Genomic DNA, 16,389 nt, shown 5'->3' with positions numbered 1-16,389 from the left:
GTTTTATTTATTTTGTTGTTGAGAATATGCACAGCAGAACATAAACCAATTCAACCGTTTCTACACGTACCATTCAGTGACATTGATTACATTCTTTGAGTTGTGCAACCATTCTCACCCTCCTTTTCTGAGTTGTTTCTACCCCATTAACATAAATTAATGCCCCCTACGGTTCCTGTCGAATCTTTCGAGTTGCTGTTGTTAATTTGATCCCATATATAGATAGTTATTAAAAGAGCGTAATGCCTAAGGCAGACATTTTTTACTTGTTAAGCTAAACTGTTATTTGGTTTTAAGAAGACTTCAGGGGATAATTTAGGTTTAGGGTTTAAAGATTATCTCAGGACAGTGGTTTCAGGGGTTCATCCAACCTTCATGGCACCAGGAAGTCTAGAGTCTGTGAGAATTTGAAATTCTGCTCTACATTTTCACCCGTTTGGTCATAATTCTTTTATAGAATCTTTGATCAAAATGTTCGGTAATGGTAGCCAGGCACCATCCAGTTCTGCTGGTCTTATGGCAAAGGAGACAGTTGTTCATGGAGGCAGTTAGTCACACATTCCATATCCTCCTCCTATTCCTGAGTCTTCGTCTTCCTCTGTTGTTTCAGGCAAATAGAGATAAATTGTTGTACTTGGATGGCCACTTGCAAGTTTTTAAGACCCCAGACGCTATACCACTAACTAGGCAGTAGAACAGAGGCACTAAACATGTTATTAGGCCAATTAACTGGGATGTCCCATGAAACCATGACCCTAAACCTCCAAACCAAGGAACCAAATCCTTGAGGTTTTTGGTTGTATATAAGTAGCCTCAGCAGCTATCCTTTTTTTGATCATTGTTGTAAATATATTTATCACACGACTTTTGCCAGTTCAACTTTTTACAGGTGTACAACTTATTGACAGCAATTACAGTAATCGGCTGTGCAACCCAACCCTTAATCAGTGTGATATTTCCATCAGTGTTAACCACCCCCTTCTTCTCTCTTGCCCCTGGTAACCACTAATAAACTTTGTTCTCTGTACATTGACTTTTTCTTGTCTTTTTATATAAGTAAGATTATACAACTGTTGTCCTTTTGTGATTGATTTATTTCACTCAGCGTAATGTCTTCCAGCTCCATCCATATTGTAGCATGTATCAATACTTCATTTCTCCTACTGGCTGAGTAGTTGTATGTACCACATTTGTTTATCCATTTATCTGTTGATGGGCATGTAGATTGTTTCCACCTTTTGGCTATTGTGAATAGTGCTTCGGCGAACATTGGTGTACATGTCTGTTTGAGTCTCTGCTTTCAAGTCTTTTGGGTGTATACTGAGGAGTGGAATTGCTAGGTTAAACAGTAGTTCTATTTTTATTTTTTTGAGGAATTGCCACACTGTTTTTCACAATGGCTGTACCATTTTGCATTCTCACCAGCAATGGATAAGGACTCCAATTTCCCCACATCATTGCCAACGTTTATTGTTTTGTTGTTTTCTGAACTGCCGACCTTTTGTTTAGCAGCCGTGCTTTTAACCACTGAGCTACCAGGGCTCCTTAGCCATCCTAGTGGGAGTGAAATGTGGTTTTGATTTGCGTCTCTCTGATGGCTAATGATGCTGAGCATCTTTTCATGTGTTTGGTGGCCATTTGAATCTCCTTGGTGCAATGTCTGTTTAAGTCCTTTGCCCATTTTATGCTTGGGTTGTTTATCTTTTTGTTGTATTATGATAACTCTTGATTGTGATGAACGATAAAGAACTCATTCAAATTCATAAGAAAAAATACCAAGACCCTAGTACATGAAGGAGCAAAAAATATAATCTTACTGTTTTTCAAGGTGATAAACCATTAATAAACAAACATGGATGGAAAAATGTTCATCCCCACTAAAATCTTAGAAATACAAAACAAGACAGCATCAACAATACCATTTTATGTGTAAAATGTCAGGGTCTCAGAAATTGTTTATTATTTTGTAATCATATGATATGTTAATAAAGTTCTTTTAAAAAGCAAAAAAAAAACAAAAAACACCCTAGCAGTTCTACCATAAGAAATTTAAGATAGTAGAAAAATAAGTTAAAGGAATGAAAAAGCTGTAGAATTAAGATGTCCAATATAATCGTTTTTGTAATAGCAAAAACTGGAAATAGCTTAAATATATAGCATTGGGGAAGTGATTTAATAAATTATGGATTTCAACATGAGGGACTTAATTAGGTCCTTTAAAAAGATCATTATGAATATATATAGATACACACAAATATTTAAAATTTAAAATGAAATTAAAAAGAAAAATCGTTTATGGAGTCTTTCCTATGACTCCTAGGCACTGTGCTAACGTTCTCCCATGTTACCCTTACAGCAACAATATGCACAAGGTATTATTAGTCCCATTATACTTTAGAAAATTGAGGCTTAGAGGGGTAAATTGCTCAAGGCCTCGTAGCTTGATAGTTGAGGAGTCAACATTCAAATCTAGATCTGTCCAACTTCAAAGCCTTTGCTAGGGTTACTACCAAATACTGTAGCATATAAACTATGACTTTGAAGTCCCTGGGTGGTGCAAATGGTTAAGACACTTGGCTGCTAACCAAAGGTTGGCGATTTGAGTTCACTCAGTGGTACCTTGGAAGAAAGGCCTGGTGATCTACTTTCAAAAAATCAGCCATTGAAAACCCTATGGAGCACAGCTCTACTCTGGCACATGTGGGGTTGCCATGAGTCAGAATTGACTCAATGTCAACTGGTTCTACAGTCATATAAAAACACATATCTGTTGGGTAACAGGCAAAAATAGATAGCAGCACTAGGATGGTGGATATACGGGTAAATTTCAAAGAAGCTTGCTATCCTTTTAAAATTACATTGACTTTTCAGTCGTAAAATGGAAAATTAATATGTTGAGTATAAAATTTCAATTTACCGTTCTCACTTTTTATGTATTTTCTTAAAGTTTGGCAAAGTAGGAATACATGTGTATTTTTAAAATTTCACACTGACCTTGACATTGTCAGAATACTTCCCCCAACCTATCCACAAGTTAGTTGAGGACATACAGTACCAGCTCCTCAATTAAAAAATTAATTTTTAAGCCCCTAGAAGCTCTTGGTAGATTAAGAACAGAGACCAAGTAGAGGAATTTCTCCTAATGAACAGCCTAAATCAGCTCTTCCAGCCAGGAAGGAGCCTGTCTCAAGGCCGAGATGATGAGGTGCTGCCATTTGGATAAAGTAAGCCACTTCACCCACTTGGGGTGCACCTTTCTCTGGGACAGAAGCCCTTGTACAATGCTGCAAAATGTCACCATCTTAGTTGCAACCGTCTTTTACCTTTGGGGCTCAAGACTTGATTTTTTGAAACATATAGCATTACCTTATCAAGTCAGGAGCCCTGCCAACATTTACTTAGAACAGACAGATATCTCCGATGGACTCGAGGTACAGGGTATATATCTTTCAACTTTGCCTGTCTTTATGGAACATGTACCTTTTATCTCAACACTAGGGTGCTTTATATGTTTCAAAGGCTTTTCTAGATCTGTTTTGCCATTTGAGATAACATATCAGAATTTGCAAGTGAAAACATAATAGACCTGTCTAAAGAACAGAGATGTGTCCAGATCTGGAAACATTCTCCAACATATTGTTCAATATGTCCATTCCGGGTAGCACCTCATTTTGTAGGGAGGGAAGTTGAGGCATATATGTTAAGTGATTTGCTTAAAGTCACTGGTAGTGAAGACAGGAATTCAGGTCCATCAACCCAGTTTCCGTTCCTCTCTCCCACAACGTATATATTATTTCCTAGAGGATAAAAGTGAGACTAGAAATGAATGTGTTCTTAGATCAGAACCTGTCATGGATTGAATTGTGTCCCCTAAAAATATGTGTCAACTTGGTTAGGCCATGATTCCCAGTATGTGTGGTTGTCCTCCATTTTGTGATTGTAATTTTGTGTTAAAGAGGATTAGGGTGGGATTGTAACACGCTTACTAAGGTCACATCCCTGATCCAATGTAAAGGGAGTTTCCCTGGGGTATGGCCTGTACCACCTTTTATCTTACAAGAGATGAAAGGGAGGCAAGCAGAGAGTTGGGGACCTCATAAACCAAGAAAGAAGCACCAGGAACAGAGCACATCCTTTGAACCAGGGGTTCCTGTGCAGAGAAGCTCCTAGTCCAGGGAAGATTGATGAGAAGGACCTTCCTCCAGAGCTGACAGAAAAAGCCTTCTCCTGGAGCTGACACCCTGAATTTGGACTTCTAGCCTACTAGACTGTGAGAAAATAAGTTTCTCTTTGTTAAAGCCATTCACTTGTATTTCTGTTATAGCAGCACTAGATGACTAAGACAGAACCCAATTGCCATTCACAGCTAAATTCTTCCCAGGGCTGTCATTTTGTATTTTATACTGCAGCAAACTTTGTAGCAATGAAAGGAGTCCAACAGGTTATCATGTACATTCTGATAAGCCCTGTCCAGTAGAACTGTTGCAATGATAGAAATGTTCTATACCTGTACTGTCTGATGCAGTAGCCACTTCTGTAGCTATTTGACCACTTAAATGTGGCTCTTGGAACTTGGGGCAGTGAGTTTTTAATTGTATTTAAATTTAAATACCCACGTGTGGCTAGTGGTTTTGTATTGCACAGCACAGTTCAAAACTTCTAAACTGTTTTCTTGACGTCTCCACTTGGATTTCTCAACCTTAACAAGGTCAAGTCAGAATTCTTGATTTTCTTTCCTCCTGCAATCTGTTTCTCCTCCTCCAGTAAATGAAGCCATTGTTGACCCAGTTGCTTGAGCCAAACACCTGGGAGTCATCTTGAGTGCTTCTTCTCCCTCATCCCGGACATCCATTCATTAGCAAGTCCTGATTGTTTTGCCTCCAAAACCCATACTGAATCTGCCCACTTCTCTCCATCTCTACTGCTCTTCCCGAGGCCATAGTACATCCTGTCTCACCTGGATAACTGCAGTGGCCTCGTTATGGGTCACTGTCAATCTCCTCTGTCCCCTTCCAATCTCTTCCCCATACAGCTGCCAACGAGGCCTTGTTAAACTCTTCATTAGGTCACACCACTCCCTGCTTGCATGAAAAATTCGTAGAACTAGTCACTGTTTGAAATTGTCTTATGTACTTATTTGTATACTCATTTATTTTCTGTTTCCCATACAATGTAAGGGCCCGTAAATCAGACACCTTGTCTACCTCATTCACTGCTGTATCTCCAGCACCTACCACAGTGCCTGGCACATAATTTGCACTAGTAAACCTCTCAATAACAGCTAAATTAATGTTTATTGCATTTTTAACTGCAAGTGGGGATGAGCTATATAGCAAGAGTCAAAATACAGAATTATAATTTGGTTTCTAATAAGGTATGCTGATGATATCTGTATACATGAGATGTTGGTGGGTTTTTTTGTTTTTTTTTTTTTTTAACATGTTGGATGCAATAGGAAGGGTGGATGTTATGGCTAATTGCATTTAACTGTGAATTGTTAGGCTGGGCCAGGGTCCTGATGCAGTCTCTGACATGAGCTAGAAAGAGTGCCTTTTCTCCCTATAGGTCCGTGTAGTCCCAGATCTTGAAACGTTGGTCCTCCCACTGTTACAGAAAGAGGAGCGTGTCCTCCTCCGAGGTCACTTTTCACATCCCTCCAAGGGGAGTTTAGATCGTGATGGAAAGAAACGTATTATGGAACTTCAGGGTAAAGAATGACAAAGTCATGCCAGGGCAGCGAGAGAGATTTACAATATGTGGCTCCTGTAAAAATAAATAAATATTTGAAATAGACTTATATAAAAAGTTATTTGAAACCAAGAAAACTTTAAGAAATAGAACTTTGTGTCCTTTTTCCTTGAATATTGCATTTTTTAAAAAGGGAAGTGTTTTTTTCTGGCATTCCTTTGTAATGGCCAGCCAGATTTTCAGAGGGCGTGTTATTACTTAGATCCGTGTGCAAAGTAAAACGAAGCCAATGGACTTGTTGGAGGTATGGTCAGGCCTGCCAAGCTCTGGGTTACTTCTCTCTCTCTGATACTGAACAGACCAAGGAAGTGATCATCCTGCTGGCACTGGCTGGATTTAAAAGATGAAGTTAAAGTTTACTTTGTTAAAGTACATATTCAGAGACTTTTTTTTCCCGGTGTGTTTTTATTAGACTTGAGTTTATAGCCCCGTTCCCCTTCCCTTTGTCCTTCCAATACAGTTCTAGTGTTTTTTCCAATGTGTGCTTTTATTGAGCATCTGTTGTATACCTAACACTATGCTAGGTCCTGGGGAGACAAAGATGAATTAGACACATTCTTAGCCTTCAGGGATTCTGCAGTCAAGGGGGTAGAAGGACCAGTTGACAAAAAGTTGAAATGCAGGATGATACATGCAATAACAGGATAGTACAAGGGCAGTGAGAGCAGAGGGCAGTGGAACATAATGGAAGGCAGGTATGGAGTAGCTATTAAGAGTGTAAAGTTTGGAACCAGACTGTCTTCACAATCTGGCTCTGCCACTTATAAGCGCTGTGACCTTAGGCTAATGACTTAACCTCTGCCTCAGTGTGCTCACTTGCTAAATGGAATAATAAAAGAACTTAACTTCATAGGATTGTTGTTGTTGTGTTGTTAGGTGCCATTGAGTCCATTCTGACTAATAGCAACCCTCTGTGTTCCAAAGTGAACTGCCCCATAGGATTTTCTTGGTTGTGGTCTTTACGGAAGCAGATTGCCAGGTCTTTCTCCCACGGAGTCCCTGGATGGGTCTGGACTGCCAACCTTTCCGTTGAGTCGATTGTTGTTGTGTCGTTATGTGCACCTGGAATAGTACCTGACACATTTGTTGTTGTTAGTTGCCATTGAGTCGATTACGACTCATGGCGATCCTATGTGTGCAGAGTAGAACTACTCTGTAGGGTTTTCAAGGCTGTAACCTTTTGGAAGTAGATCGCCAGGCCTTACTTTCAAGGTATCTTTGGGTGGGTTTCAACCACCAATCTTTCAGTTAGTGTTAGCACTTCACCATTTGCACCACCCAGGATTCACCTTGCACGTTATCTCCGTAAAAATCAGCTTTTATTATTGTTATCAGTAGTAGTAATAGTAGTCACCTAGGATGTAGTATTAGCGTTAGTAGTGCTGTTGTTGTTGTTAGGTGCCACTGAGTTGGTTCTGACTCACAGCAACCCTGTGTACAATGGAACGAAACACTGCCTGGTCCTGTGCCATCCTCACAATTATTGTTATACTTGAGCTCACTGTTGCAGCCACTGTGTCAATCCATCTCGTTGAGAGTCTTCCTCTTTTTCATTGACCCTCTGCTTTTCTAAGCATAATGTCCTTTCCAGGGTCTGGTCCCTCCTGATAACATGTCCAAAGTACATGAGACGAAGTCTTGCCATCTTTGCTTCCAAGGAGCATTCTGGCTGTACTTCTTCCAAGACAAAATTGTTCATTCTTCTGGCAGTCCATGGTATATTAAGTATTTTTTGCCAACACGATCATTCAAATGCATCAATTCTTCTTCGGTCTTCAGTCGAACTTTCACATGTATATGAGGTGATTGAAACACCATGGTTTAGGTCAGGCACACCTGAGTCCTCAGAGTGATATCTTTGCTTTTTAACACTTTAAAGAGATCTCTATAGGGTCACTATGAGTTGAAATTGACTCAACGGCCACAGGGTTTTTTTTTTGTTTTGTAGCCGATTTGCCCAATGCAATATGTCATTTGATTTCTTGACTGCTGCTGCCATGGGCATTGATTGTGGGTCTAAGTAAAATGAAATACTTAACAACTTCAATATTTTCTCAGTTTATCATGATGTTGCTTATTTGGTCCAGTTGTGAGGATTTTTGTTCATCAGTAAATGCTTCAAGTCCTCTTCACTTTCAGCAAGGAAGGTTGTGTCATCTGCATATTGCAAGTTGTTAATGAGTCTTCCTCCAGTCCTGATGCCACATTCTTCACATAGTACAATGTCTCAGATTATTTGCTCAGCATACAGATTGAATAAGTATGGTGAAAGGATACAACCCAGACACACACCTTTCCTGACTTTAAATCACACAGTATCCTCTTGTTCTGTTCAAAGGACTGCCTCTTGGTCTAAGTACAGGTTCCACACGAACACAATTAAGTATTCTGGAATTCTCGTTCTTCGCAATGTTATCCATAATTTGTTATGATCCACACAGTCAAATACCTTTGCATAGTCGGTGAAACACAGGGAAACATCTTTCTGGTATTCTCTGCTTTCAGCCGAGATCCGTCTGACATCAGCAATGACATCCCTTGTTCCACATCCTCTTATGAATAATGTAGTAGTAAATTGTCAAAGGATTTGAGTGAATACTACTTTACTTCTGTTACTGCAGAGAAGTTGTCCCTAACCCAGCCAGGGGAGTTCACAAAGGCTCCTAGAAGTAGTGACACTTGACCTGAGACTTGAAGACAGGCTGGCACTGTAGGGAAAGGATATGTTTGGCAGAAAGAACAGAATCAGCAAAGGCACAGTGGAGTAGAGAGCGTGGGGCGTTTAGGTCTTTGTGGCTGAAGGACTCAGTGCCTGTGGAAGAGTGCCCAGGAAGGAGGGCAGGCACGAGTTCACAGAAGGCTTAGACAGGGCTGAGGAGCTTGGATTTGACCCGAAAACCTGGAGAAGCCACTGAAGGACGTTCAGCAGGCTCAGGGCTTGCCTTGTGGGTCTGGGCAGCAGTGCCCCACAGTGGCCTCAGCCCACAGTCTGTTGATTCCAAACAGTGTCGCTGGCTAGCCTGCTTCCCTGTGGTTTGGGTAGGGAGTTGGAGTGCGCAGATCTGATTTTGCTCACTGGGTATGAGTTCTTTGGGACCCATGAATTAATGAACTGAAAAGTATTCTTTTTCTTAATTCCTTTATACTTGGTTCTTCTTCTCTCTCTGCTCCTGCTAAAATAGATTCAGGGATATTTTACAGACCCCTTTGAGAATCTGATGAAAGCAATAGAGCCTTCCCTCAGAAAAAGCACGAAGACTGGATTTTCTGTAGACCCCACGTTAACTTCTCCCTTCATTCCCACCAGTCATCCAACTGAGGCCCTAGACCAAATGCCTTCTTTCTGACCCCAGGCCTGCTTTTGGTTTTCGTGTTCCTACCCCAAATTGTTCTTAACCTAATTCGCTAGCATGTCCCATAACTCTCCCATCTGCCATCACCATTATTACCTAACCAGGTATCATGAGCAGACTTGGGTCACTCAATGGTTACAATTAAAATTTAAAGTAATTATCTTATTTGTGGTATATAATTTAATTGAGAGTATAGTGATTAAGAGTATGGGCTCAGGAGGCAGACTGCTTAGATTAGAATCCCAACTCTGTCACAGACTTATAACCACGCGTAAATTACTTAACTTCTGTCTGCCTCCGTGCCCTCATTTACAAAATGGGGGTGATAATATATTTATCTCATGAAGTTACTGTGAGAATCAATTGTGATAACCGAAGAAAGTGATGAGAACAGTTTCTGGCACATAGTAAATTCTGTATAGTATTTGCTCTTATTACATTATTATTTCTACTAAAATGGCATCACCGAAGGGGGTAATGAGGAGTTACAGGAGAATGAAAATAGATGTATATGAAACCTCCATATGCATTGGACTTGCTTTGGTGCCATGCTGTACCTGAAAGCCAAGAATAGATTCCCTAGACCTTTGCTGTCCAGTATGCGTGACTATTGTTGTTGTTGTTAGGTGCCGTTAAGTCGGTTCCAACTCATAGCAACCCTATGTACAACAGAACAAAACGCTGCCTGGTCCTGCACCCTTCTCATGATTGTTGTTACGCTTGAGCCCATTGTTGCAGCCACTGTGTCAGTCTATCTCGTTGAGAGTCTTCCTCTTTTTTGCTGACCTTCTGCTTTACCAAGCATGATGTCCTTCTCCAGGGACTAATCCCTCCTGATAACATGTCCAAAGTATGTGAGACGTAGTCTCACCATCCTTGCCTCTAAGGAGCATTCTGGCTGTACTTCTTCCAAGGTAGATTTGTTTGTTCTTTTGACAGTCCATGGTATATTCAGTATTTATTCTTTACTAACACCATAGTTCAAAGGCTTCGATTCTTCGTTGGTCTTCCGTATTCATGTGTGACTATTGAGTACTTGAAATGTGGTTTGTCTGAGTTAAGATGCACTGGATTTTGAAGATTTAGTATGAAAAGAAGGATATAAAATATCTAATCAATAATTTTTTATATTGATTACATGTTGAAATGATAATATTCTGAATAAATTAAATGTTATTAAAATTAATTCCACCTGTTTCTTTTTACTTAATGTTGCTACTAGAAATTTTAAAATTAAATATGTGGCTTGTATTATATTTCTGTTGGGCAGCACTGCCCTAATTTCACCATTATCAGTAAAACAAAATGTGTGGTGACTTGTGATCAGATGGTCACTATTGGAAAGCTTTTTGCACCCCTCCCATCACCCTTTAAGTTTACTCTGTTGTTGTTGTGTGCCATCAAGTCGATTCCAACTCATAGTGACCCTATATGACAAGTAGAACTGCCCCGTAGGGTTTCCGAGGCTGTAATCTTTATAGGAGCGGATTGCCAGGTCATTTCTGCCACTGCAGAGTGGCTGGTGGGTTCAAACCGCCAGCCTTTCAGTTAGCATCCGAGTACTTAGCCATTGCACCACCAGAGCTCCTACAAGTTACTCTGGATGCCCAGTTTTTAAATTGGTTCCACAGAGGGAGCCACGGGCAGGCCCTGGTAGAAGAGGTTGAGGGGCCAAGGCAAAAGCAACAACTAGTGAGGCCTCCACTGACTTGGAGGGGTTTGGACAAAAATACTACCATTTATAGTTATACCAGCTTCAGACTTTCAGGACTCCCTGAAGTAGACGAGAGAATGCATTCTCTTCAGGAAGTTGAAATATGTAGACAAAAACTCTCCCTATTCTATCAGGAGCCAGAAAAGGCATTGCTAATCTTTAACTATAAGGATAAATGCTCAATATTATGGTAGTCATTTGGGATTAAAGTACACCCTTTTCAGACATGATTTACTTATGGAATGTTTGTTTAATTCTGTTTCAGATTCATTCCACCACTTAAAACCTGACAACGTTGGGCCACACAAGAGTCTCACTGGTAAGTTTGCTTCCATTTTTTAAAACACAGTGACTGTTTGACATTATTTTGAAATGATATTCACACTTCTAAGTTAGATTTACCCCTACTAGTACTATGATTAGACGTCTGTTTATTCACACTTTTTCTCTCTCCAAAATGATTTACGATGTTTCCATGCCTTAAAAAAACAAAGCAATCCATGTTCTTTTGCTAAGAACATGGGCAGGAAAAACATCCATGATTACTTGCCAAATACTATTGAAATAAAAACTTTTTTTTGTAATGAAACTATTTCCAGGCCCCTGTTGATGGTCTGCTTGTTTCGAGCAGTATCCAAAACAATAAAGTATTACTTCAGCCAAAGAATTCAGACAGTCCCTTGCACTGTGTTGTAATGAAAATTGGCCAGAGCTACAGCATATTAGAGCTCTGCCCTTAACTGCTCTGTTTTTTGTCTCATCCCTCATCTAACCTAAATGTGATTCTTGTGAGATAACAGTTCTATAGTAGTAGAAACCTTCCTTTAGAGCTAGGAAAATAATGGACTTTTTAAGTGAAAAAGCTGCTGGGGCTTCATGTGGCATTGTTTCCTGATACTATAGTGATACTAGTATTTGCAGTGTGTATCAGTTAGCTTTTGCTGCATAACAAAACTACCCCAAATCTTAGTGGCTCGAAATAACAATTTATTTAACTCATAATTTGGTAGGCTGGTAATTTGGGCTGAATGATTTTTCTGGTTTCAGTTGGGGCCGTTCGTGTGTCTGCTGTCAACTGCAGGCTTTGTTTCTGAGGATTGTCTGGCTGTTGGCTGAGGCTGAGCTATGTGTCTCGTCATCTTACAGGCTAACCTGGGCTTGTCTACATAGTGGCTGGACAGAGTAACAAAAGAGAGCAAAAGTGTCTTGAGGCGTAGGCTCAGAACTGGCCCAGCATCACTGCCACCACATTCTGTTGGCTAAAGCAAGTTATATGGCCAGCCTAGATTCACGTGGTATGATATAGGTTCCACCTCTTGATGAGAAGAATTGCAGTATCACATTGCAAGGGACATAGATAGAAGGAGGGGAATAACTGTGGCCATTTTTACAGTCTAGCATGTAGTGTTTATGAGTCACATGGAAGCAGCTGTGATAGGGTGAAGAGAGCATGTAGAGGGAGAGGACTCAGGTTAGACTTCCATCTCATAGGCTCCTTTTCTCACTGTTCTGATTGATAGTGCCCTAGAGTCCTAGACCTAGTCCTTGTCCTCTGGCATCTCAGTCAGTTTAGCAGGTTCCTAGGTGGGCTTGCCAATATCAGGTTTTCCACTCTCCAACCCTTCGTTCTACATAGCACTGCTGCACCAGTCATCCTTCAGTGCTTCTTCCAGGATGTTACTCCTCTGCTCAAGAACTGCCAGTACCTCTGAACCACCGGCCTGGACTCCTCTCTGTGGCTTCTCTGCTCACATTATGGCCCCATCCTCTCCTGCTCACTTCCGGCTGCCGCCTTTATTCTACACAGACTAGTTTATTTGCTATCTCATACTATTCCCTTCTCTGCCTGGAAATTCTTCCCATTCTACAAAGCCCAGCGGCATCTCCCCTTCTCTGTAATGTGGGCTTCCCTGCCTAGCCCTGCCGTCTGTGATCTCCCCTGCTCTGAACTTCTGCAAATCCCAACACTGTCTTCTGTGGTTCACTCTTCTTTCACCTTGGCTAATATTATTTCTCTGGTTCCTTGTAATTGTAATTGCTCTTTGAGAGCAGAAGGCTACACATGCCTTCCTCATGGTTCTGAATGCAGGGTTGAGAGTAAAGCAGGTACTTAGTCACCCAGGAGGCAACATAGACAGTACACTTTTTCACCCATCGGAATCGCATGAGGCACCTGTTAAAATACAAACTCATAGTCCTTTCCACTGGACAGTTGACATTCATTAGGTCTGGGACCGGCCCCAAGAATCTAAAAGCACTCAGATGATTTGGATGTGCTTGCTATGCAGTTGGCAACCATTTGTTATAGAAAGAACAAGAGATTTATAAGAGACCTGGATTGAGCCTTGGCTCTGCTACTTTCTGGTTCTATGACTTTAGAAACTCAATCTTTGTGAGCTTCACTTTCCTCATCTGTAAAATGGGGATAATAATTGACTCAGGGATTCTTGGGAAGAGCAATACGGATAATGTATATGAAAGTGCTTTATGTGGGGGTGGTCATGATAGAGATGGAGTGGTGGTAGTGATAGTGGTACTATTACATAATAGCAACAATAGTAATAATTAACATCTGCTGATTATTGAAGGAGTCTCTGGGTGACACAAATGGTTAAGCACTTGACTACTAGTCAAAAGGTTGGGGGTTCCAACCCACCCAGAGGCACCTCAGGAGAAAGACCCGGTGATCTGCTTCTGAAAGGTCACAGCCTTGCAAACCCTGTGGAGCACAGTTCTGCTCTGCACACGATGGTGACTAACAGCAAGTGTTTATTGACTCCTGATTTATGCCAGACACTCTGCTAACTGCTTTCCATTTAATTATTTGAGATTTACAGGAAGAGTCCCCTGTTTAATTGCATCTGTGTAATTATTATAGTATTCAAATTCTATCATTAGTGAATTACTCTTTTGATTTTTTCCTTTTGAAAATACCTAGTTAATAAGTACCTGTCCCTGAGAGAGGAAATACATTAAGCTGTTATCAACCACTGACAACTTAGAGTCAAGTACAAGGTCCTGTAGAAGTGTGAAGCATTTTCATTTGGTGGGAGGAGTTGGGGAAAGGAGAGTAACCAATAGCACTAAAGAAAGAAAAGGTGGTGGATGGTCAGGAATGGACCAGAGGGCACTCAGCTGCCCAAGGAAGAATGGTGTGTGAGGGAGATCAGCAGGGGGACAGAAGGAGAGGGGAGAGGACTGAGGTATTTGCTGACTTGGCAGTTTGGCGCAAGGCTATTCCTAGTCCAAGACCACCACCTTCTAAACTTGCTCACTTGAAGCTTCCCCATAATGGCTGCCACAGTGGGCAGCACTTGTGAAATTGTCCTGCACTTCCATCTTATTTGTCTTACATTTTATTTTGATTGCTATTGATCTAGTAATGTGCCTTTCTTCTTTCAAAGGGGTGGTTTTACAATACACAAGCAATGTAATGAGATTCAGAATAGTAAGTTGTTGTTATTGTTGTTAGGTGCCGTCAGGTCGGTTCCAACTCACAGCAACACTACGTATGACAGGACAAAACATTACCCGGTCCTGCACCATCTTCGCAATCGTTACTGGATTTGAGTGCATTGTTGCAGCTGCTGTGTCAGTCCATCTCTTTGAGGGTCTTCGTCTTTCTTGCTGACCCTCTACTTTACCAAGCATGATGTCCTTCTCCAGGGACTGGTCCCTGCTGGTAACATGTCCAAAGTGTGTGAAATGAAGTCTCGCCATCCTCACTTCCAAGGAGCATTCTGGCCGTACTTCTTCCAAGAGAGATTTGTTCGTTCTTCTGGCAGTCCATGGTATATTCAGTCTTCTTGGCCAACACCATAATTCAAAGGCATCCATTCTTCTTCAGTCTTCGTTATTCATTGTCCATCCTTCACGTGCATGCGAGGTGATTGAAAACACCATGGCTTGGGTTAGGCGCACCTTAGACCTCAAAGTAAGATCATTGCTTTTTAACACTTTAAAGAGGTCTTTTGCAGCAGATTTGCCCAGTGCAATATGTCATTTAATTTCTTGACTGCTGCTTCCATGAACATTGTGGATTCAACGAAAGTGAAATCCTTAACAACTTCAACATTTTCTTCATTTATTGATGTTGATTATTGGCCCAGTTGTGAGGATTTTCATTTCTTCATGTTGAGGTATAATCCATACTGAAGGCTGTAGTCTTTGATCTTCATCAGTAAGTGCTTCAAGTCCTTTTTGCTTACAGCAAGCAAGATGGTGTCATCTGCATATCACAGGTTGTTAATAAGTCTTCCTCCAATCCTGATGCCACCTTCTTCATGTAGTCCAGTTTCTTGGAGTATTTTCTCGACACACAGATTGAATAGGTATGGTGAAAGGATACAACCCTGATGCAACCTTTTCTGATTTTAAACCACACAGTATCCCCTTGTTCTGTTCAGATGACTGCCTCTTGGTCTATGTACAGGTTCCACATGAGCACAATTAAGTGTTCTGAAATTCCCATTCTTCACAATCTATAATTTGTTATGATCTATAATCCACACAGTCAAATGCCTTTGCATAATCAGTATAACACAGGTAAACATCTTTTTGGTATTCTCTGCTTTCAGCCAAAATCCATCTGACATCAGCAGTGATATCACTCATAAGTAAGTAAGGAAGGGAATTTGTGAGGAAGAAAATGGAAGGTGACGTCAGAGATAAGATTAGGCCTCCAGTGCATGCTTGAGAGCTCCCATTTGCTAGCAGGGCCACAGGCTTGCCTCTAAACTTCAGAGCAGTCGGTACCAGAAGGAGAGCACACTCAGTTAACAATTCACGAAAGCCAGAAGATAGAAGCGTGTGAGTTAGTCAGAAGAAGCAAGGTTAATCAGATTCGAGACTTAGAAAAATTTCTTCAGAGTGCTCATATAGAGGACACCACGTAAGATAGCACACAACATCCCTATAATAAACAGAATAATAAGGACTATTCTAAGTGTAGGCGAATGATGTAATGCCTGAGTGCAGTCCATGAAAAGCCCTTCCAGTCCAGGTATGCATTCTCTTTTGGCCTTGCCTAACTGAAGGATAAAATTGAATGGTGCTTCAGCTGGAATGGCGAATACATTATATTCGTGCTGCCTCCTCCACCCCCACCTCATGATGGACTTTACAGGTTATCTTGGCTCACTTGATGCTGAGCCTTGGCACTTGGCTGTGGGCCACATTTGGCACATGAGTTGAAATCTGCTTACCATCCCTGTTCTGTAGTGACGGCAAACAACTTCTGACTGTCTTCGGTGAATATTATTTCTCTCGACACCTGAATTGGCCCAAGCCGTGACTCACTGTGTGAGTGGCTTTTTGAGTTTACGTTGGCCCTGTCCACTTTAACCTATGTGATTCTCTTCCCTTGCTCCACATGCATATCTTCCTTGTGTTTTGAACCTCATCACTCTAGGTCATTTCTAATATTGGAGAGTCCAGCACTCTCTAATATTGGAGAACCAGGGCAATTTGAGAGGCTCATGGGAACAGGAGTAGTAGACTTTAATAATAATGAAGTAGTAACTAATATTTATTGCAATAGGGGAGTAGCATCTGTTTGGTTGGTGGCAGCACTAG

At 41.0% G+C, this 16,389-nt stretch overlaps 1 protein-coding gene across 1 annotated transcript in view; it reads left to right on the top strand.

Annotated features, from left to right (window-relative positions):
- GNG12 (G protein subunit gamma 12) overlaps positions 1 to 16,389 on the top strand; it is a 153,622-nt gene that overhangs the window by 67,508 nt on the left and 69,725 nt on the right. Inside the window, exon 2 of the mRNA XM_023730949.1 lies at positions 11,081 to 11,134. The gene's annotated coding sequence lies outside the window, so the exon portion shown is untranslated. The remainder of the gene's footprint in view (positions 1 to 11,080; positions 11,135 to 16,389) is intronic.

Source organism: Trichechus manatus, unplaced genomic scaffold (genome assembly GCF_000243295.1).
Source record: "Trichechus manatus latirostris isolate Lorelei unplaced genomic scaffold, TriManLat1.0 scaffold00003, whole genome shotgun sequence".
Taxonomy (NCBI): domain Eukaryota; kingdom Metazoa; phylum Chordata; class Mammalia; order Sirenia; family Trichechidae; genus Trichechus; species Trichechus manatus.
This window is presented reverse-complemented; position numbering and strand designations above follow the sequence as displayed.